Source organism: Phoenix dactylifera, chromosome 10 (genome assembly GCF_051530095.1).
Source record: "Phoenix dactylifera cultivar Ajwa chromosome 10, Ajwa_hap1_PhDact_Kaust_v1.1, whole genome shotgun sequence".
Taxonomy (NCBI): domain Eukaryota; kingdom Viridiplantae; phylum Streptophyta; class Magnoliopsida; order Arecales; family Arecaceae; genus Phoenix; species Phoenix dactylifera.
In genome coordinates this window covers 6,222,085-6,229,584 of record NC_143199.1, presented here as the reverse complement: position 1 = coordinate 6,229,584, position 7,500 = coordinate 6,222,085, and positions in this window count along the sequence as shown.

Here is a 7,500-nt window from a genome sequence, read left to right as displayed (position 1 = left end):
CTTCGTACACAATCCACCATATCCAGAAGACCTCGTACATAACTTATTGTCATGAATGAGTGTAAACCAAAACATAGGTTCATGTGCACAAGATACCATGGTGATCTCAGGTCAAAGGATCAGTTGCACAACTCCCACTAAGAGAATCATCTTTTGACATGTAAGTAAGACTTCATAAGATTTCTCTTTGTAGGTCAATTCAGTGAACTCATTCTTCTAATAAGCACCCATATCTTTGTATTAGTATCTCCACACAAATGATTGTGAGATCAATCATCCTCTGCATCGAGCATACATAAGACATGCCAGTCTTTCCGGTAATCATTGATCCCCGACTCAATGTACCAATGACTGAGAATATTTAAGATTAGGATTTTAGGATTTTAAGTCTCACTAGTATGATCTCATCATAGTCTTAAAACCATTGCCCTAATCTAAGGAGTTTATCATAAATATAATCAACAGCATATGATAAAACATAACGCCTTTATTCATATTTAAATGTCATGTACATGATTTGGACAAATCAAAAGAAAAACCCTTCGCAATACATATTGCGATTGGCTTGTAGGGCATCTACTCTTTCAATCTCTCACTTGCACTAAAGCCAATCGCTCTTATATTTTATCCCCATACAATCGAGGTGGCGATCGAACTGCTGTTGTGGTAGAGCTTTAGTGAACGGGTCTGCTAGGTTGTTCTTGGTGTCTACTCGTTCAATGACTATGTCTTGTCTCTCGACAATCTCTCGAACAAGATGGAAGCGTCTTAGAATGTGCTTGGATTTGTGATGAGACCTTGGTTCCTTCGCTTGAGCAACAGCTCCAGTGTTATCACAATAAATTGGGACTGGTCCAGCAATCTCGAAAACTACTCCTAACTCAGAGATGAACTTCTTCATCCAGACAGCTTCCTTAGCGGCTTCACTTACAGCAATGTATTCTGCCTCAGTAGTTGAGTCAGCTACAGTTTGCTGTTTGGAACTCTTCCAGCTCACTGCACCACCATTTAGGGTAAAGACATACCCTGAAGTGAACTTGCTATCATCTGGGTCTGATTGAAAACTAGAATCAGAAAATCCTTCTAGTTTCAACTCAGATCCTCCATAAACTAGAAAAATATCTTTAGTCCTTCTCAAGTACTTAAGAATATTTTTCACAGCTATCCAATGATCCTCTCCTGGATCAGCCTGAAATCTACTTGTTATGCCTAAGGCATAAGCAACATCAGGCCTAGTACATAGCATAGCATACATAATCGATCCTACTGCCGAAGCATAGGGAATAGAATTCATTCTATTCCTCTCTTCAGATGTCTTAGGAGACATCTTCTTAGAGAGACGTATGCCATGACTCATAGGCAAATAACCTCTTTTACTTTCTTCCATGCTGAATCTTTTCAACACATTATCTATGTACCTAGACTGGAACAAGCCTAGCATCCTTTTAGATCTATCCCTATAGATCTTTATACCAAGTATATAGGATGCTTCTCCCAAGTCTTTCATGGAAAAGCTTTTTGACAGCCAAGTCTTGACCGATTGTAACATTGGAATATCATTTCCAATGATCAGTATGTCATCTACATACAATATTAAGAAGACAACGACACTCCCACTAGTCTTCTTGTACACACATGGTTCATCCACATTTTTGATAAAACCAAACTCTTTGACTGTTGTATCAAAACGGATGTTCCAACTCCTCGATGCTTGCTTTAATCCATAAATGGATCTCTTAAGCTTGCATACTTGATTTGCTCTCTTACTTGAGACAAATCCTTCTGGCTGTGTCATGTAAACCTCTTCCTCAAGATAACCATTAAGGAAGGCGGTTTTGACATCCATCTGCCAGATTTCATAATCATAGTATGCAGCTATTGCAAGCAAAATCCGAATAGATTTGAGCATAGCTACTGGCGAAAAAGTTTCATCATAGTCAATTCCTTGCTTTTGCCTGAAACCTTTTGCCACCAATCTAGCCTTGTAGGTTTCTACTTGGCCATCTGCTCCAATCTTTTTCTTATAGACCCATTTGCAACCTATAGGGTTTACACCCTCTGGTGCATCAACCAAAGTCCATACTTGGTTGGTATACATAGAATCTATTTCGGATTTCATGGCTTCTAGCCATTTGTCAGAGTCATTACTCATGACAGCTTCCGAATAGGTCAGAAGATCATTATTCTGAACAATGTGGGCTTCATCATTCTCAATGATGAACCCATACCTCTCAGGTGCTCTTCGCACTCTATCTGACCTTCGGAGAGGAGATGTGTGTTGTGGTTGTACCTCATCAATGGGTACATCTGGTTGAAGAATTTCTTGTGTTTCTATTTGTAGGTTTTGAACTTCTTCAAGTTCAATTTTCCTATCCTTGCCCTTTTCTAAGATAAACTCTTTTTCTAAGAAAATGGCATGCCTACCTACAAAAACTTTTTGTTCGGTAGGATGATAGAAGATATATCCTATACTATCTTTAGGATAACCTACAAAAATACATTTATCTGATCTAGCACTTAGCTTGTGTCCAAAATTTCTTTTGACATAAGCTTGACAACCCCATATCTTAAGATACTTAAGATTAGGCTTCTTTCCTCTCCATATCTCATATGGAGTGCTAGGTACAGACTTAGAAGGTACCCTGTTTAATATTAGTGCAGCAGTTTCTAGGGCAAAACCCCAGAAGGAAATAGGAAGATCAGTAAAGCACATCATGGACCTTACCATATCTAATAGAGTACGATATCTCCGTTCAGCTACACCATTTAATTGTGGCGTATACGGAGGTGTCCATTCAGAGAGAATGCCCTTTTCTTTAAGATGATTTAAAAACTCACTAGAAAGGTATTCACCTCCTCGATCAGATCGAAGGATTTTAATACACTTTCCGGTTTGTTTTTCAACCATACTTTGATACTCTTTAAACTTATCAAAAGCTTTGGATTTATGTTTCATAAGATACACATATCCGAACCTTGATAAATCATCAGTGAATGTGATGAAGTAAGAGTATCCACCTCTAGCTGGAGTTGTCATAGGACCACATACATCTGTGTGTATAAGTCCTAATAACTCACTTGCCCTTTCTCCATGTCCAGTGAATGGAGATTTAGTCATTTTACCCATAAGACAAGATTCACAAGTTCCTAATGATTCATAATCATAAGGATCAAAGAACTCTTCTTTGTATAACTTGTTGATTCTTGATTCACTTATGTGACCAAGTCGGCAATGCCAAAGAAGGGTGTTATTTACTTCCTCTCTCTTTCTTTTATTGCTTTTATTAATATGAAAGACATTGTCATTAAGTAATAAAACAAGAAGACCATTTTCCATAATGCCATTGCAAAGATGCTTATTAGAAAAATAAATAGAGCAACCATTGCCCTTTCCATTAATTTCAAATCCTTTCTTTAACAACAAAGGAATGGAAATTACATTTCTAATAATTTTGGGCATATAATAACAATCTTCTAATTGTAGGAGCTCTCCCAAAGGTAACTCCAAGTTGTAGGTTCCAACAGCTTCAGCCTGGATGGACTCTCCTCCCGCGCCATACAGCTCGAAGTCACCTTTCTTCAAAATTTTAATTTTCTGTAGTCCATGCAAAGATTTGCAAATGTGAAAACCACAGCCGGTATCCAATACCCATGAATTTGAATTTGAAGAACTTAATGACAAGTTGGCATGTAACATAAACATACCTTTTGATGCAACTCTTGCATCGGTCTTCATACTTGCAAGAAAACTCTTGCAATTCCTTTTCCAGTGGCCAGCTTTGCCGCAATGAAAATAGGTACTTGATCCGGAGTTTTTCTTTCCTTTTTTCTTTTTGATGCTACTCTTGGGGTTCAATCGTTTCTTAGAACCCTTATTTCCCAATTTCCTTTTAGAAGTGCTATTTATAAGAAGGAGTGGACCTTTATCCTTCTTAATATGGCCTTCAGCTATTTTGAGCATATTTAACAGCTCGGGCAGGGAGTTGTTCAGCTTGTTCATGTGAAAGTTCACAACAAACTGAGAGAATGAATCAGGCAGTGATTGCAGGATCAAATCCTGACTGAGCTCACTATCCATAGCAAAACCTAATTGACTTAATCTAGTGATTAAGTCTATAACCATAAGAACATGGTTTTGCACTGGAGTTCCTTCATTCATTCTAGCACGGAACAACTGCTTAGATATCTCATACCTAGCAGTCCTGCTTTGTTCTCCATACAACTCTTTTAAATTGAGAAGTATGGATTGAGTGTCCATGCCTTCATGTTGCCTCTGTAATTCATTGCTCATAGAGGCAAGTATGATACATTTGACAGTCAAACTGTCATTTTTCCACATCTTATGTGTGGCAACCTCCTCTTCTGTAGCATCATCCCCTAGATCTCCAAGATCAGGGGTTTCAAGTATATAGGAAATTTTCTCCTGAGTGAGTACTATCTTTAAATTTCTCAACCAGTCCACATAGTTTGGTCCGGTCAACTTGTTGGCATCTAAGATGCCTCTTAGTGAAAGTGAAGAAGCCATTTAATAATTCTACATATGCAAGAACATAACTAATATAAGCAGACCAATCATGATGACATGTTTGCAACTAGATAAGGACTTTAATCTAATTTGTCTCCTGCTATTTTTATCGAATATCATAGCCCTCTCCTATGATAAACGTGAAAATATAATTTTTCTTAGTAGGGTTGAGATCCTAATTCATTATAAAAAGCCTTGTGTTTACACAACAAACTCTTATGAGTTCAAAGGTAGGAAACTCTTTCCAATTACATCTCATGCAATTCTTAACTTTATCTTGTCCTCTTAAAATACTTATTGCCTTGTGTTAGCACAACAAACAATAATATTTTAGTTAAGTCAAACCCTTCATTTCCATATAGTCATATTCGAATAATATTGCCCTTGTGGTTGCACAACAAGGCAATATATTAAAATATGCCATAAGCATCTTAATGCACCAAGACAGTATAACATCAGTCCCCATTGCAAGTTTTGTGTTAGCACAACAAACTAGCATGGATCTTGACATAATAATATCGAGGCATGAAGGAAGGCTATCAATAGTGTTATATCAATATTAAGCTTATCCATAATAGACAATCAAACAATTGGCCAGGTAAGCAGGTGGGAGGCTCCCCTTACTCAAAGAGTAAGGTCCTAATTAAGTAACCACCTTTAGTGCTTTCCTTAGACACCAATTAGATTAATTGTTCTAGAATGGGTTAGCTCAAAGTTTTTCAACACTATGACTTAATATAATTTTTATTGAGGGCTTACTAGTCTCTAGCACATTCTTTAATTGTAACATATATTTAACATATCTAAAATAAGCTATTATGCATCATAGCTATCTCATAGCATGTATAAATCATAAGCAACTAATTAACATGCTTCAACATATCTTCATATGGAAAATTTCATATCATGACATATATGAATCATATATTTCAGCATTTCATTAAGCATATGACATTACTATCTCATAGTAAATTAATAATCATACATCATGCATTATTATTTGATTGAACCAATTAAGGATAGCTCTGATACCACTGTAGGGTTCTAGCATGTCATAATGGGCAGCGGAAGCTAGGAATTTTAAAAATTTTCTTAATAAAGTCCCTATGCATGAAACCCTTTTAAGCCTAGATCACCTTAATGATTACAATCAAATAATATAAAATAAATGCAGAATTAGTAGAATACCTCAAACGCTAATCCAAAGTGTACAATCTCCACGAGGCGTCCAAGTGTCCGCCCTCCAATGGTGATCCACACGAAAACTTGATCAAGACTTTAGCTCCAAAGACTTTTGATCCTTAATGCAGAATTCTTCTAAAGAACTCTAATGGCTTGCTTTCCTTCCTTTCTATTTTTCTTAAGCCTTCTAAAATCACTTTCAATCCTTTTGTCCTAAGGAAGACCACCTTCTCTTGGCTTAGGACACACTAGAAGCAATGTTAGAAAGAAAGAAACTAATGTAAGAAAGAAGGGATATGAGAGAGAGAGAGTTGGATTGATTTCCAATGATTGAAAAAACACCGGGAGCATTCCCTATTTATAGATGGCGTACGGATGCATTGTAGCCATCCATTCATGCATGAAGAGGGGCGTGAGATCAAGGGGTGTGTCATTTGATGAGAGGGCATATCAGAAGTAGTTAGGATAAGATGAAGTGCTTATGATATGGCGCTTCATCCTTATCCATTCCCTAAGCATCTCTTCATGAAATCCACCATACTCATGCCTCTCTTCATTTCTTCTCACGCATGAAAAATAGGGAGCATTCTCAACCATTGATCAAGGCTAGATGATGATCCAAAGGCCCTTATTGGTGGCGCCATAAGAAAGAAGGAGAGAGAGAATGATGCGGTTGAAGGGAAAGTAGTTAGGATAAGATGACATGTCATCTTTATCCAATCCAAGTGGCGCTTCTTCATGAGGCGCCATTCTACATTCACCGTATTCCCTTCTTTCTCACGCCATCTGATGTTGACTAAGTCAATATCACAAGTCCATCACGAGATCATGATCTCCCATCATCCCATGATGAAGATCCAATGGCTCTAATCCATGGCGCCATCCATTTGATCCTTCTCTTCATCCAAATGTTGATCCAACGGTCAAAATTAAATGTTTTATCAAATCTAATCCAATTAGACTCAAATCAAGCCAATTAGGTGTCAACTCTTGGCTAACCCATATTAGAATATGATCTAATCAAATTAGATCAATTAAGAATCAGATTCGAATCCAATTCGAATCAGATTCGAATCCAGTTCGAATCAGGAGCTAAGGTTTGCAACACCTGCTAGGATGTTTATCTTGCAAACATGATCTAATCCAATTAGACCCTTGATAAGTTTTCTTGTGTGTGACCCATTGGGTTCCATACTTAGCCAGCAATAGGTGTGAGTGCGAGTTGACCCAACTTGATTAGAACTCTTCTAATCGATTTAAGTCCAAACTGCGCGAACCCGAGCTTAACAATTAGAATCCTTTCTAATTGGTGATCGAATTAAACTCTTTAATTCGATCAAACCTATAAGACAAGATTGACGTCTAGCAACGTGTCATGTCTATCCGAAAAATATGGAATTTGGTGGAAATACCAAAAATACCCTTCAGTGGCAAGTTACCATGCAATTCAATCCTTTAATCAAACTGCATCCCAAATATGTATATGAGTATGAATATATGTCAAACTCAATTTCATATTCATATTTTTCTCAATCTTTTGATGATAATTCAAATAATGAAACATTAGAAACTCTTTCTAATTTTCATTCTGCTTTGATCAAAGGCTTCCTGAATTATTATATGATTAGAATAAATAGGATGCTATCTTCTCTTACTAGAAGTGATTAATTTCTTGTTGACCTACTCATAATCTTCGTACACAATCCACCATATCCAGAAGACCTCGTACATAACTTATTGTCATGAATGAGTGTAAACCAAAACATAGGTTCATGTGCACAAGATACCATGGT